The sequence below is a fragment of the Callithrix jacchus genome, chromosome 19, assembly GCF_049354715.1.
Source record: "Callithrix jacchus isolate 240 chromosome 19, calJac240_pri, whole genome shotgun sequence".
NCBI lineage: Eukaryota > Metazoa > Chordata > Mammalia > Primates > Cebidae > Callithrix > Callithrix jacchus.
The window spans coordinates 12,707,988-12,725,553 of NC_133520.1; positions in this window are offsets into that span (position 1 = coordinate 12,707,988).

Sequence of the window (17,566 nt, forward strand, 5' to 3'; positions counted from 1 at the left end):
GATTGGGTTCCTATTGACTTTAAAGCCTTCCTACTCATAGGTAATCAAACACAGTGGGGATTCATTCAGCCTTTTCCACTCTGCTCCTCTCCCCTCCCTGGAGGAGGATCTTATTTTTCTAGTTTTGGGAGTTTGGAGATGGGTAGAGGACAATATAAAATTGGTTCTGTATGCTTGCACATGCTTGTAAATCTTTCCTTGTAGGAAAAGTGTTTACACCTGTACTAAGTTCTTTGATGTGACAGTCAAGGTGATGGTCCAATCATCCCGGTGTAACTAGGTCCCTACTCTGGGTGATCCTGAAATGGGACTGGGTAGAAGTAAACAGAGAAATGGACTGGGGTGGGGGTATCTTGTCAGTGTCATCTAACCACAAATGCAATATTTAATTGCATTTCTTGTCTTTCCCTTCCTTTCCTTTTAAAGACAAATGATGGAGAAACATGGTGCCATTTGTGTTGTTTGAAGAAATATTTGAGGTTCTGCTTTCCTTTCCAATAAAAGTCCTGCTTCAGCTACCATGTTTGACTGCTTGTGGCAGGGCATTCGCTATCTCTCTCTCTACTTGGACTATATTACTTCCTTCCATTCAAATTTTTATTTAATTGTGTGCATTTATTTTCATTAGCAACTTAATGTTGAATTCCATGATTTACTGAATTGTTAGCATTTTAATAAATAAGAATTTGTAACTTAAGGCTCAAATATCCAAACAATATACATATTGCTTCTTTTTGGCTTGTTTTTCAAATATTTATTGAAGTGCCTATATAATTTCTTATGCCATCATTGTTCTGTGTAATTAAAATATGGCAGTGAACAAAGTAGGAAACAGTCTCTACTTTTATGGAGTTTGGAGAATATCTTGGAAGATTGCTAGATACTAATCATAAAAGGTGGAAAAAGAAAGAGGTTGTCTATGTTGTAGCCGTAATTTTCCAAATATGCCATGTGATGTGGTGTAAAAATAGAGGAAGAAAGAGTTATCTTATGTACCTGAGATCAAACTGAGTTAAATTATTCCATCACCACCATTCTCTGTGACTCAGGAGTATGGAGTTGGAATGTTAAGTAATGTCAACATTACTTAACAGGATTACAGCCAGCTAAGTTTAAACTTGATGCTTCCCAGGGCATTAAAGAGATAATCACTGACTAGGAAAGGCTTATAATGAAAATGCCATTTCTTTCATTATATGAGGCGGTAAAAATATATTTAAATACATTTTATCATTAAACATTATAGGTATATACCATGCTACTGATGAATTTGATGAAAATATTCCAGAGTGATATGCAGCATATTCTTCTGAAAAAATGGTCCCGACTACATTGGAATTTGATGTTAAAAGTAAGCCAGCCTGGAAGTATGACTCATTTGAAAGTTTTTGTTAGGAAACCTGTCCCGATGCAGCAAACAAAAATCTTTAGGACACACAGTTGCATGGTATTTCATGGTGGCATTTGTGCCAATATTTTAAAAACAATCACCAGAAATTTGATTGTTTGGCTTTGGACTAGGCAGCCAGAAATAAAGTCCATTCCTCCGGAGTCCTGGTCACAAATTGTATTTGTTTCTATAACACTTGTTTCTTTTTTACCTCCAGGACTTAAAAAGGTTTCCTTTCACCGGAATTGTGCCTATAATGTGCATCCCTATCTCTATGAACAGTGCCTGCCCTGTGTCTATCCAGATGAATATGCAATTTGCATGTTGCTGATTAAAATGAAAGTCTGCACATGTATATGAACGTCTGGTCACACTTTAAAAGGAAATCTCAAATGCTGACAGAATACCTTCCCCCTTTCTGTACAATCCAACAGCTGGAGTTCTTGTATATACACTAAGCCTTATGCCGTATCTTTTAAACAAAGAATGAACCCGTAGAGGAAAAGCAGCCAGGAAGACTTTGGCTTCATGGCTCTGCATGAAACAAATGCCCCCTGAGAGCCTCTTCCTGCTCCTCTACTCCTCTGCTTCAGAATCCCTGGCTGTTGGTATTTGAGTGATTCAGCAATAGATGCTCATGGGATTTCTTCCGGCAGTGAGAAGCCCAGTTTTAGATTATAATAGACCAGCTACCAGTGAAGAACACAGAATGTTATCAGTCAGCTTTTACATTGGTGTCTTGGGAAGGGATTGGGGGAGAGGGGGTAGGGAGCAAAAGAGAAATTGGGTAGGAGAAGATGTTATATCCTGTTAGTGTCCCGAGTTACACTAGGAGACCACGAAGACATTTATTCTAAACTATACAAAAAGTAGCCATTGGTAAGAATGTTCTTTTAAGTAGCAAGTTGAGAATAAGACAGCTACTGCTGATATGGTCAAAAGGGGTCATTTGTATACTTAGATCTTAAAGTGAAATTAGAGAAGTATTCACAAAACTCTTAACTGCTTAAATTACATGAAAGCTCACTATTTTCCTAGAATACATCAATGCTGCACATATGAGAAAAGTGCCCTGCCTTCTAGTTCTGAAGCCAATCAATACGTCCACCTGCATCAAGTTTTTCCCATTTAGGTCATTTATTCATCTTCTAACTGGGTTGATTGAAATGGTCAAAAGGCAAAGTTTCTTCCTCCCTTATCCAGAAAAGATAAGTGTAGGGTTAATTTTAGATTAATTTGTCTTGCCTCTGCCCTCAGAACAAGACAATTCTTTTGACCAAATTACTTTTCTTTATATTAACAAAGGGGCCCTAGAAAACGATGTTACCTGACATATGTTTAATGCGTCATGACCATTGTATAAAGTGCCAGGAATTATTTAAAAAAGAATAAGTAGAATTCATCATCTAGCACTTAACTGTTGGCTATGTCATAGAAGTTGAATGAAGGTTTATTAGTTGAAGGAAGTCTATTGTAGGAATAGAACCTTATGGGTAGCTGTAACAGAGTGGTCTACCCTAAGAGCCAAGAAATGTTTCTTAGAAGAGGAGATATCTGACTTTAGTATTTATATATGATTAGGAATTCACAATTCAGTGAGAAACAGAAGGAGCAGGTCATGTTAAAATAGCCTGGGATTTATGAAAGGCATGGAAGCACAACATACACAGTGTATTTAGGAAACTGGGAAGTGTGGTGTGGATGGAGCATAGGGTGAACACGAAGTAGGGGGAAAGGATGGGGTTGAGGTTAGAAGGTGTGGTAAGAGCCAGGGCTCGGAGAAGGCATGGACCTATATTTTACTCCCTATTGTGTGTTCAAGACAAAGAGTCCCTGGTTTTCAGGAGGGGTTGATTATTTGTTGAGTAAATGATGGATAGATGGATAGATGGATGAAATGATGATGATGAAGCCACTAATTTATTCTTATAGACAGGGAGAGGTCAATGAAGACTTTTAAGCAGGATGGTGACATGAGACACATAGCATTGATGGAGAATTTGTGAGCTGGTTGATAGAGAGACTGGAGTCAGGGAGGTCCCTGAAGTAGCTATGCATTGTCTACTGATGAACTTCTAAGGAGAATTTTGTTTAAGGTAAATATAGTACATAGAGAGCTACATATAAAGCAGAATCAATAAATACTGTTGACTCATTAGATAGAAGGGGCGGACGATTGAGAATGACTGGCTGAGCAATGATTCAGACAAGCAGCCTGTGAAGAACCTGGAACCTGAGCAGGTATTAGGTAAAGATATTCTATAGGTTGTTAGACATGCAGGTCCAGAAGTCACAGGAAAAATGGGAGCTCAGGAGAGACCCTCAGGGGCCTTTAGGCTATTGATGGTATCTGAGAAAAAAATGTGAGGGAGGAATTCTGAGGATCATCAAACAGAAGGATCTAAAAAGGAGCTAAAAAATGCACTGAAAGGGAGATTACAAAACAACAACCAGGTAAGAGGACCAGGAAGAAGTAGGACCGGCTATTTGTTTGTTCACTAGGACGTTCTGAGAAATGTCATCTATTGGAGTTACTGAATGTAAACCTTCTTCCCAGTTTGTAATTTTCATTTACTATAATGCTCTAATATGTTTATTTGATTACTCATTTAATGGGATTGTGCCATACAACTTGGCTTAATGAACACTGAGGATACAATGATGCTTTGCAATAATTTTCAGAAAGCTGCTTCATTTTCCTTATCTGTACTTCCTAATACCAGGTGAAAACTTTGCTCCATATCCTCACTTCCAAAGTAATAGTAATGACACAGGTATTCTGTTAAAATCAGGCCCAAACCTGGGGGAAAAAAATCAGCATACTTGGGGTTAGGACACAGAGTATTTTTCAAAAAAAAAGGAAGAATTCAGGGGTTGTTGGGGTAGGAGGGGAGAACCACATAAATCCTTAGAGATTAGAAAATTTCAAGTTTCCTTCCTTTTGTGAAAACCATTTCCCTTTTGGGATTTAACAGCTACTCAGAAACCAGGTAAGTCAAACACATTCTCAAATGGGCATTTGTGGAGATCCCCAAATTCGATACAATTTAGCACAACTTGTCAGTCTGTGCTGAGAATAGCAGGGGCTGCATTTTTGCAGTTCTCTAGTTCATTTGACAGATCTTTGAGGGGAAATCCAAGCACTTACTGGCACTAAGTCATTAGTCAGTGTTTCAGTCAGCACTGGCTCACTATGTCTTCCAGGCCCTAGAAAGCAACTTCTGCCCCTTCTAGAAAATCAGAGATAGTGTGGCAAAAGGGAAATCAATTAATTTTACAAATAATAACAACTACTCATAAGGTAAATGAGATCATGGAAACAAATTAAGAAATGCATTGCACTTTTATTTCCCTTACCATACAAATTGGTTTTTATAAATTAGGACATTAATGTATATATAAATCTAGTTGCTGCTTACACCATTAATTCATTATCCCTTCCCGAGACAAATGACAGCGATTAGGTTCTATTAAAAGTGTTAGTTGAATTTTGAGTTCATTTATGAAATGAGAACTAAACGTCGAGCTTCCTTTGGCATAACTATCATCTATTTTCATTCATTATTTACTTTCTGAGGCTAATTTAAAAGATGATTTTACTGTTCTCTTTCAAATCAAAGTATTTTTTACTCTACCCATAAACTTAGAATTAATATACCAAAATACACAGGGAGAGGGCTGTGTATGGGAGGGTATTGTCAGAATAAAGGTTCCTTTACTGTAGGACCCTAAGAAGTTGGCTTACTTCACCCTGACTTAGCCTTACTGTGACCACTACAGCCATTTCTAGTTTAAGGTAAAGCTCTTCCCATTATTCTCCTCTTTTTCTAAAAATTGAAGTTCCTTACTGATCAAGGCAAAAGAGTCCATAATACAGTGAAAAACATATTATTCCATTGAACGACCACAAAGTGCTTTCTATATTTTAGAAACAGATAGGAACTATGAATACAATAGTGAATAAGACATTTTTTGAGGAGTCATGTGACATTATATATGTATATTTATACCAGCTAGAATTTTAAAATTATTAACTCATATACTTGTACTCAGTTTACTCCACAGAATATATGAAGAGAAACGCATGCGCGCACGTGTGCGCGCGCGCACACACACACACACACACACACACACACACACAAAACGCTTACAAGAGCAAAAGTAAATAACCAAGACAGTTGAAGATATGGGCAGTAAAATAATAAAAAAACAGGGATAAATTTGCACTCAGAAATGTATATCATTTTGGCCCATGCAGTTGCAGTTGCTATTAGTGACAGCCAGAAAACTTGGTCTGTAAGCTTCTAAGAGACCAAGGCAAAGAGGAAAACAGAGTAAATAGTCATTTACAAGATTAAATGCCCACTGTTTCAATGATGCAATCTGTAGTCACCCTTTACATTGGACACTTATATTTTGTTGGTTCTCTCAATAACTCTGAATGAAGGAAAGGTTCAGTAGTTTGCTCAAGGAGCCACATCCAGTAAATGGTAGAACTAAGATCAGAACTCAGGGCTGCTGGATTTCAAAGCCTGACCTCTAACTAACCTATACAGTCCTCACCTCTAAAGTTAATTGTCTCACAGGGTGCATGGGAGAAGCCTTGCGTGGAGTCAGTATAAGGCGATATCCTAAAGGAATTTCAGAAATGCCACAGAAACAGAGAAGGAAATTCTCCTACTTGTGTATGTGAGAAGAGATAGTGAATTTACACAAACATTGGCATGTATGTACATACGTAGAAATAATTTATTTTTAGGAAACAGTTTTTACAATCACTCAGATTCCTTTCTGGTTTTCTTTTAAGACATGTGAGCACACCACTATACATATTCTGTTCTGCTCCCTCAATTTGTCAATGATTCTAGAAGACAGAATGCTAATTATCAAAGTTGGCTCACAAATCTCGTATTAAAACAATCTAGAAGATATTTAGGCACACGCCAAAATTCAATCGTGACCTGTCATATTTCTTTAATCAATAGGCCAAGCACAATTGTATTATTTCAGAGCTGTGTTTGAAGATTGGTAATGAGAAAAATGGTATTTTCTTATGAGTTGCATAAATGCTTTGTGATGCTACTGAAATATCTTAATTGCATTTATGAATGTATTTAATGAGTTCCATTTAAAATGTGATATTATGTACCTCATGGGACTAAATGACTCATTCTATCCAGACAGTGCAAACCCAAAGGAACATTGTTTTTTGCCTGCGGTGCAGGGTGAACCAGAAAGCTCTAATCCAACTGTTAGTCACTCTGCTCTGCCTGTGTGAGCTGTGTGCTGTGCCCACAGGAGATCTGGGCTGGGGACTCTCTGTCCAGGAGCCTCTGGTCTGGTATCCAGGCTTAATTGAATAACAGCAGGGGCTTCAGCTGGAAGAGATGAGATGGCCAGTCAAGATGGCTACAAGGTCAAGAAACAGCCTCAGAGGAAGCAATGTTTATGTCACAGAGTTGGTAGAAGATCAATTTTAGACAGTGAGTCGCTGAGAAGAGATTTGCTTTATTGCAGAATGTGCAAGAGTGGAGGCAAGTGTAACACCTGCTTTGCTAGAACCCTGATAATCAGTGTAGTCCAGAGTCAAAACTCTTATTTTTCTTTCTGATTTTTATTCCTATGTCTTCATGATTTTATAGTTCATTTATGATACATATGCTTCGTAATAGCTAACGTAATAAGCACCCGGTATGTGCCAGCCACTGCACTAAACACTTTTACGTGCATTATCTCCTTCAGTTTTCCCAGCAAATCTATGAAGTGCACATTGCTATTACTATTATTCTAGTTTTATACATAAAGAAACAAAGGCATAGCAACTTTGCTCAAGGTTATGTAGCTATCAACTGTGAGATAGAATTTGAATCCAACACTTAGCCACTAAGTTGTCTTTTCGGTTATGTACTTATTTTTACTTACTGTTTTGAGCTAGGGTTTTGAGTTATAATTTACAGATAGTAAAATTTACCTTTTTTGAAAGGACAGCTCAATGAATTTTAACACACACAATTATGTAACCATATCTCAATCAAGATAAAGATGAAAATATTTCTACAAACTCCCAAACTTCCCTCATGCCCCTTTGCACTGTAGGAATATTTTCTATAGTCAGTCCCCTCCTCTCACACACAGCCCATGGTAATCAAACTGATTTCTGTGTATGGTTTTTGCCTTTTCCATAGTATTTTCCATAGTAAAATAATACAGTTTGGGTTCTTTTTTTCTGAAGTTTTTTGCTTAGCATATGTTTTTTAGATTCATCCACGTTGCACATATTAGTGGTTCCACCTTCCCATTGCTGAGTCATTTTCGATTCTATGGAGGTGCCACAATATATTTATCCATTCACCAATTGATGGACATTTCCAGTTCTGGGTTTCTATGAATAAAGCTGCCATTAACAGTTGTGGATAGGTCTTTGGGGGACACATCTTTAGGTTTTTTTAGTAACTACCTAGTAGTGGGATTAAGTTGTGTGGTGTGTGCTGAACTTTATTAGAAGCTGCCAATTATTTTTCAAAAATGGCTGTACTATTTTGTGTGCATTTCAGTTACTCCATATCATCAGTACTTCCTATTACCTATCTTAACATTTAGCTATTCTTATATGTGTATAACGTTATCTTGTTGTGGTTTTATTTTCTATTTTCTTAATGGCTAATGTTGTAACATCTTTTCATGTTTGTATTTGCCTTCTGCATATTTCCTTTGTTGAAATGTTTGTTGAGTTCTTTTGTCCATTGGAAAACTTGAATTCTTTTATCACTGAGTGAAACAACTTATATATATTATGGATGTAAATCCTTTTGTTCATTCTGTTATTCATTCACTGTACCTACCAAATAATCAATAACCATTTATCGACTATTTATTAGACACTTTAGTGGATTGAATATGGTGTCCCCCAGAATTCATGTCCATCTGGAACCTCAGAATGTGATCTTAGTTAAAATAGGGTATTTGCAGATGTAATTCATTTGGGAAGTTCAAGATGACATCATCCTGGACTGAGGGCAGGACCTAAATCCAAGGACTGGTGTCCTTATTAGAAGGGGACACACAGGAACATACAGAATATGGTTATGTGAAGACAAAGGCAGAGATTGAAGTTAGACAGACACAAGTCAAGAACACCAGGAGCCACTGGCCACTGGAAAAGGTGTGGAAGGATTTTCCCTGGAATCTTTGAAAGTCTGGCCCCACTGATACCTTGACTACAGATTTCTTGCTTCCAGAACCACAAGAGAATAAAATTCTGTTGCTTGAAGTTCATGGTATTTTGTCTCAGTAACCCTAGGAACCTAAGACACTCAATATTCCAGGAAAATGGGGCTATTAAAATGAATAAGATGTAGTAAAGAAGTTCAAAGAGCTAATATGAAATAAACTGGTAACTGTTTATAGAAGGCATCTACAACATTTTTACAAAATTAGCAATATTTGACCTTTTTTAAAAAGGATGATTAGGCATTGCTTAGTCAGATGTAGAGTGAGAGGAACAGAGAGGCAAGGTGGGCAGAGCAGATGCAGCAGAGTGGAGCCATAACAGGTCTCGGTGGGGAGGAAAACTGCGTGTCTATGAGCAGAGCATAGAGGGGACAAGGCAAGAGAGATGGTTGAAGAGTTTGGGAGGTAGACATAATCTGAATGGCTTTGTATATCATGCTAATGTGTCTGTTTTATCCTGTAGGCAAGGTAGAACAAGCCAAGATCTTAAAGATGAAAAACAATGTAATCAGATATCAGTATAGGGGAGTGATTAAGAGCACGTGTACCTGGGCCTGAATCCTGGCTCCGCTGCTTATTAACTATGGAAGCTTGAGCAAGTTTCTTATCATCTGTCTTTCATCTGTACAACGGAGATAATAATGGCACCTGTGGCAAAGTGCTGATGTGAGGAGTAAATGAGTTAAACAGGCATAATGCTTAGCAGTGTCTAGCATATATGAGACATTGAACTGAATGTTAGTCATTACGACCTGGCATGCATTTTATCAATAGAAAGTTCACCCTGGAAAGAATGCAGAGATAATTGAGGCAGAGAAAATGTGTATGAGATAGTAGCAATTATTTAAGCAAATGTGTGAACAATGTAGGGGGGACGGGGAGATTTGGGAAGAAGAAAATTTCTTATGTACGGTCTGAGTTGTACTGGTCGATATGCCGTGAAGAATTGGGAAGAAGAAAATACATTGGTTCAAAGATTTCTGCCTTGAGACAGATTAGGGACTGATGCCATTAGCAGTAAGCAGAATCATAACATAAGCAACGGCATTTGGGGAAGGGTTGGTGGGGAGTGGGGAATACATTTTATTTCAGACATGTCAAGATTAATGTGACTGACATCCAGGTAGAAAAGCTTAGAAGGCAGGTTAGACGTCATCTTCAAAAGAAGGGAACAGATGTAAATTCCTAATGCTTCTCAAGGAGGAACCCTTGAATACTTTGTGAGCATCATTTTGGAGCTCTTGTTGAAAACAAATTCAGGAATCCCATTTGTATTAATCAGGTTTCTCTAGAGGGACAGCACTAATAGGATAGATGTATATATATGAAAAGAAGTTTGTTAAAGAGTATTGACTTACGTGATCACAAGGGAAGTCCCAAAATAGGCTGTCTGCCAGCCGAGGAGTGGGGAAGCCAGGCCAAGTCCCAAAGCCTCAAAAGTAGGGAAGCTGATAGTGCAGCCTTCAGTCTGTAGTCAAAAGCCTTAGAGTCCCTGGCAAAGCACTGGTGTAGCTCCAATAGTCCAAAAGCTGAAGAACTTGGAGTCTGATGTTTGAGGGCAGAAAGCATCCTGCACAGGAGAAAGACGGAGGCCGGAAGACTCAGCAAGTCTCGTCCTTCCCTGTGCTTCCACCTGCTTTTATCCTAGCCACACTGGCAGCTGACTAAATGGTGTTCACCCAGATTAAAGGTGGATCTGCTGCATTTGAGTCCACTGACTCAAATGTCAATCTCCTTTGATAAAACCTTCACAGGCACACCCAGGAACAATACTTTGCATCCTTCAATCCAGTCAAGCTGACCCTCAATATTAACTACCACACCATTCAAGTCCTACTGAATTTGAATAGCTGCCAGGCAGGCCTTAAGAATTTGCATTTAAGGACTCTTCTAAGTGATGCTTGTATATATAAGAATCACTGGATTCTGGAAAACCTGGGGGCTTCCAGGCCTTAGTTGTTCATTAGAATCACCTTGAGAACTTTTTTAAAAAATGCTAATGCCACGAATCTACCTCCAGGATAATCTTATTTAATTGGTATGAAATGGGGACCACAGCTTTGTGCTGTATAAAAAGTATCCTAGGTAATTCTAATTTGCAGCCAGAAACTAGAAGGGAGAAAAAGATAATACTTAAGATAGGAGAAACGATCTGGTGATCAGAAGAGATCTGGATGTCAGGTGAGGAAAATAGTTTTAAAAGTAGGATGAGGTAACATTACTAAATTCGACAGTTGCTGATAGTTGCAAGAGATGTTTATCTGAAAATAGTAGATTTGACCAATAGGAGTTCAGTGATGATTTTACGGAGAGTATTTTCAATGGAGTGGAAAAATATAGCAGCAAGACTGTAAGATTTAAGAGCATGGAGAAAACAACAAACACAGACTATGCTTTCACGGAGCTTGAAAAGAGATGGAACACAGCTTACAGCAAGGACAATATATCTTCTGTGTGTGCATACACATATACACGGTTGATCCTTGAACATGAAATATCAAGTCCTCTTATACACGGATTTTCTTCCACTTCTGCCACCTCTGAGACGGCAAGACCAATCCCACACCTTCCTCAGCCTACTTGACGCGAAGATGATAAAGATGAAGGCCTTCATGATGAAGAGTAAACATACTTTCTCATCCTTCTGACTGCTTCTCTTACTGGTAAGAGCCTTCTTTTCAACTTTAGACCACTAGTAGTTAAGCTTTGGAGGGGCAAAAGTTATTTGAGGATTTTTAACTTCACGGGTGGGTACCCCAACCCCGACTTTGCTCAGGGATCAATTGCATTTTTTTTAGACATCGTCTCCCGCTGTCTCCCAGGTTGGAATGCAGTGGCACAATTTCAGCTCACTGCAACCTCTGCCTCCCAGGTTCAAACGATTCTTCTGCCTCAGCCTCCTGAGTAGCTAGGATTATAGGGGCCCGCCACCAAGCCCAGCTAATTTTTGTAGTTTTAGTAGAGACAGGGTTTCACCATGTTGACCAGGCTGGTCTCTAACTCCTGACCTCATGATCTGCCTGCCTTGCCTCCCGAAGTGCTGGATTTACAGGCGTGAGCCATGACGCCTGGCCCTGTATATGTTTTTAGAATAAAAATATTTGGAACATTTGTAAGCATAAAAAAAAGTACCAGAAAAGAACATGTTGAGCATATAATTTTACATGATTTCATGGAGCAAACTCTAGAAAAGTAGAAATTCAGTTTTAGATGTGCAGTAAGTCTTCACTCTACGGTGTGGAAAGGTTCTTGTAAACTGACTTTAAAATGATGCATAACAAAACTAATTTTACCATCAGCTAGCTTATATAAATAAAAGTTCTTACATCATATTTCTGGTCAGAAAACCCCCCAAAGCCCTAATATTAAACACTGAAATAAATATGAGATATACATCTATTTTAAAAATTTAGGGCCGGGTGCGGTGGCTCACGCCTGTATTCCCATCACTTTGGGAGGCCGAGGCGGGTGGATCACGAGGTCAAGAGATCGAGTCCATCCTGGTCAACATGGTGAAACCTTGTCTCTAGTAAAAATACAAAAAATTAGCTGGGCATGGTGGCGCGTGCCTGTAATTCCAGCTACTCAGGAGGCTGAGGCAGGAGAATTGCCTGAACCCAGGAGGCGGAGGTTGCAGTGAGCCGAGATCGCGCCATTGCACTCCAGCCTGGGTAACAAGCGCGAAACTCCATCTCAAAAAAAATAATAATAAAATAAATTAATAAAAACAAGATAATTACTTACCCAACTTTTGGCGAGTGAGTGTGCTCAGTCTTGGTGGGTTCAATCAAGGAATAATTGTTTGCAAAGAGAATGGTAGGAGCTCCTCGTCCCACCACGTATTTCAAAAGCATTAACAAGCAGGGCTCGCTGAGTGCTTTTCTACCATCTTTGTTTTGGTGCGTTTGTATGGTTACCTACTTTACAAAAATATTTTTAATTGCATTTTAGGTTTTGGATACATGTGAAGAACATGCAAGAGAGTTGCATAGGTACACACGTGGCAGTGTGATTTGCTGCCTTCCTCCCATTCACCTATATCTGGCATTTCTCCCCATGCTCTCTCTCCCCAGCTACCCACCCCCCGCTGTACCTCCCCTATTGCCCCCAACAGACCCCCGTGTGTAGTGCTCCCCTCCCTGTGTCCTTGTGTTCTCATTGTTCAACACCCACCTATGAGTGAGAACATGTGGTATTTCATTTTCTGTTCTTGTGTCAGTTACAAATTTTTATAATTTGTACTCATTGTTTTCATTTTCCGACACTTTTATTCCAGTTCTGGGTCGTGGGTGACTGCTGGGTGCCCTAGAGCCTCTCCCAGCAGCTCAGGGGCAAGGTGGGAATCAGACTTGAGCAAGACGCTATTCCACTGGAGGGCGCACTGACGCAGCATGCTCAGTCAGGGACCAGGTGGACACACTAAGGACCCTAACACGCACAGCTTTGGGATGTGGCAGGAAAATGGAGTTCCAAGAGGACACCCACGCAGACAGTGGCCCTGGCCAGGATTGCTTCCCCCCCTCAAGTGTTATACCGAAATGATGGTGAATAAGGTGACATTATTTGAGGATTTGCTGTCCGGAGGAAAAAGTTCTCTCCCTGAGAACAGGAGGTAAGGGTAAAAGAAGGGGGCATTTGCTGGAATGGGACAGCATTTGCTATTTCTGGCCCCACTTTTCCAGTGCTGTATGAGGTTCAATTCTGTATGAGAGAAGGGATTGGGGACCATTGGAGGGCTTGAAGGGATAGTGAACGGTTTGCATGGAGAATGGGGGGGAAAAGCTGAATAAGGACTAAGATAAACACTGCTGAACAGTGTTTGAGAGTCCCATTGGGATGTGAAGTCATAGATTTATAGTGGCAGCAATTCCTAGAGCCAGGTGATTTTCTCTAGCCTCACTTAGCAGTTCATACGTGGGAAATACGAAGCTGCCTCTGGGTTAGGACTGGCAGGGGTGGGGCAGAAGGAGAAGAAGTAACAGTATTGTTAGAGCACTGTTAAAGTGACTGACAAAATGAGTTTGTGGTGTGGGCAGGAGACCAGCCTGGGATAATAAAGAAGGATGATGCAAAGCGTGACAGTTTTTAGAAGCTCCTGATGTAGGTTAAATAAAAGTAGGAGAGTAGGAAAAAGTGGAAAGAGTGAAGGTGATGAAAAGTAAGTGGGATCCTTAGTTTAAGATTTCAGAAGGGGTAACGGTGTTGGTTTAGTTAGGACAGTGAATTACTGATTGTAGTAGAGTAATGGTAAAATGGGATAGGAAAGAGAGACACCAGGACCAGGTGCCTGGGTTCTTTATGAACTCAGGTAGTAATCTGGGGGGTGCTAGATATGAAAGATGAAAATTTGACAAGGTGTGGGGTGTGACCAAGCTTTGAACACCTCAGAAAGAGAGACGGTCCTGCGTTGAAATCCTCTCACCACCTGGGGAGTGTTGGCCATTATTTCTGTGAGCTTCAACTTTCTCACTTATAAACCCACAGATAACAGTAGTTATCTCCTAGTGAATTTTAATTTGTTTCTAGGATAAGTAGCATACATATAAAGCACTTAGCACAGATGCTGGCACTTACAAATGCACGTGAAATGTTAATTCTTGAAGTTCCTCCCACCTTCTCGTGCCTGAGAGGCCGTCAAGTAGCTACCTACTTGATGAAGTGCTGTGTACCATGAAGTCTGTAATTAAGGTATGCAAAAGCTACACTTTCTAAATTCTATTTCAGCTCATGGAAATTTATTCCCAAATTGCAACTAAGTTTTATGGAGCTTATCTAGCATAAGAAGACCCGTGACTAAGGAGTCCTCTAGTCTAATAAATGGTCAGCCTCCAGGTTTTTCTTTGGCTCTTGATTTAAGCATGCTGTATGGAGACATTCCTTTTTGCTTCTGTTTCAGTGTAATACTTTGGGGTGTGCAAACTGTCCTGTTGCCTCCAAGGGCATGAGTAGTATCTGTAAGGGTTTTGATCTTGCTCGACTTAAATTTACTTGGCAGCCTTTATTATGGAGCTTGTTACTTTTTCATGATGCCTTCTGAAGGAACAGGGCACAGGATTATACTCTCACGTTCTATAAAATGACCTCAGGACCTGAGAACACAGGACCCATTTCCCCTCTCTCATCTTCTGATCTCCAAACTATCTTTTTTTTTTTTCCCCTCCATCCCTTACCCACTACTCCCACAGCCTCCATTCAAAGATAGGTTAGCAGATTTGGGAAGGATGGACTGGGAGCCCAACCCTTTACAATTCTTAGTACCCCTACCTACAAACATTTTATGGCTGTCTAGGGAGCTCTTAATTTTTTGAAGGGCTTCAGTCTTTTTTTTCCATTTTTATTTTTTCAGATGAAATCTTGCTCTGTCTCCCAGGCTGGAGGTACAGTGTAGTGATCTTGGCTCACTGCAATGTCCACCTCCCTGGTTCAAATGATTCTTCTGCCTCAGCCTCCTAAATAGCTCGGATTAAAGGCATGCGCTACCACGCATTACTAATGTTTTTGTATTTTTAGTAGAGATGGGATTTTACCATGTTGGCCAGGCTGGTCTCAAACTCCTGACCTCAGGCAATCCACCTGCCTTGGCCTCCCAAAGTGGTGGGATCACAGGTGTGAGCCACCGTGCCCAGCCCTTAAACCAGTCATAAAGAGAACTCTTCCCCCCTCACCCCTTTTCTGCCTTATCTTATCCCTCCCTTGAGACAATAATCAAACAGATTAGCTACCCAGGAAAAACATGGATGTGAGAGAAAATAATTTTTGTGGAAAAATAATTCAGGAGGGTGATTCTGCTATCTATATCTATGTCTCCTGTAAATTGTCCCTCTGCAGTCAATGCACTCTTTTTTACTGAGACGGAGTTTCACTCTTGTCACCCAGGCCGGAGTGCAATGGTGCTATCTCGGCTCACTGCAACCTCCGCCTCCTGGGTTCAGGCAATTCTCCTGCCTCAGCCTCCTGAGTAGCTGGGATTACAGGCACGCACCACCATGCCCAGATAATTTTTTGTATTTTTAGTAGAGACAGGATTTCACCATGTTGACCAGGATGGTCTCAATCTCTTGACCTCAGGTGATCCACCCGCCTCGGCCTCCCAAACTGCTGGGATTACAGGCATGAGCCACCGCGCCCGGCCAATGCACTCTTAAAACTTTTATCTAAGCCAGGCCAGAAAAAGTGTTGAGTATTCCAGACACAGGAGGTGTGGCATTTTGTAGGTTTGTAGTAATTGAGGAGCTGAGGTTCCACAGAGGGAATGAGAGACCCCAGAATTAGACTGAGGAAATTGCAACATATTTGGCTTGGCTTCTACATAGAACGCAGGGCTTTTAGACTTGATCAAATGGTGAATAAATTTTTAGAGAGATTGTATAATAAGGCTTTCCCTAAGAAATAAAATAAGTATTGTTTTAAAGTTCATAAAATCATTAAAAATCAACACGACTACACTGAGAAAAAGGATAAGCCCCAATGCTAAAGGCTGTGGGAGAAAATTAGAGCTGGTAAGCAGATGGATCCAGACTGAAGAACTAAATGGTAGTTGAACGCCAGCACCTGGGAACAGGATGGGCAGAGAGGCATCTATAGGCTGATGACTTCCAGCTGCACTCGTTGGTTGACTGTCGTATCTTCTTGCCCCTTTTCCTTAGGCCAGAGAGAAGCAACAGAGAGAGGTGAGGGATAGGAGCTCGAATGTCGCCAACTGGAACACAGAATACCCAGAGGCTCCTTAGATGTGAGAACGGTGAGTACCAGCAGCCCTAAAACCAGTAACTAAGGTGTCTTTTTTTGTTTTGTTTTTACTCTGTACAGGAATATAGTGAGGCCTTAAATTCCCTATGTCTTTTCAAGTAGACTGCGCAAAAAGAATCTGCAGGCTATGGATGGTTTCTACATTACCAAACTGTACATTCAGAACTCACACATTTGAGGAAAACTCGCCATTTGAGAGAGGGCATGCGAAAAATGAACAAGTTTCTAACAGTCTGCATTATAAAAAATAACTATAGAATAAACATAACTAATGTCATAACAAATGACTGAGACCAGCTCAGCGGCAGAGAGCCCCACCCAGGAAGCTGAAGAAATTAAGAAACAGACATAGTGATAGAGTGTAAAGCGGGACTATCAGAGAGGCTGATAGCTTTCTGAGCCGAGAACCTCGAGCAGATTGACCCAGGTAGTTAGCCTCTCTGAACAGGGGATTATTATTAACAAGCAGGTGTTCTGTGTTCTCTCATAGAACCAAGATAAACTAGGCAGGCAGCTGGTGCCTGCTTACCGCTGATCAAAGACAAACTAGAAAGTGTTCTCCACGAGGGAGTCCCGGGGGCAGGGTCACATATCCCTTCCTTTAAGAACTTTTTAACTGGTTTATCATATACATATACTGTTTTATTATTTTAGAATGCCCCAAGCAGTTTTCTGCTGGGCGGGGTTTGCCATCATTCTCAGCAAATGATATAATTTATCATGCACGTTGGGACTTTTCCCACAACAAATGAGCTATCATAACAGGTTAACTAAACCCAGAGAAACTAAACTTTGTTGCTGCAATACAAAGCTTAAACCCTGATTGAATTGGCCTTATGGACGTAACCAAAGAGATCGTTCATAAACTGGAAGATGAATAAAGATTACCCAAGATGTAGCACAATAGATAAACAGAAATAAGTAGGAAATATATGGGATGCCTATGTTGGTTTTTATCATCTAATAAAATTTCTAGAAGAAAAGTATAGGATTGTGGAAAAGAGAAACTGTAAACTAGAAACAGGATAATTTCCTAGAATTAAAGTAGAATTTTAAATTAAAAGAGATACTTCTGAGTAGCAGCAAACATTTAAAAAATCTTTCTTAAACTGAATATAAGAAGGCAAAGGAACAAGATCTAAGATTGGAGACAAAGAATGTTTAACCTAGAATCTAAGCCAAATGAAAGAATCATTT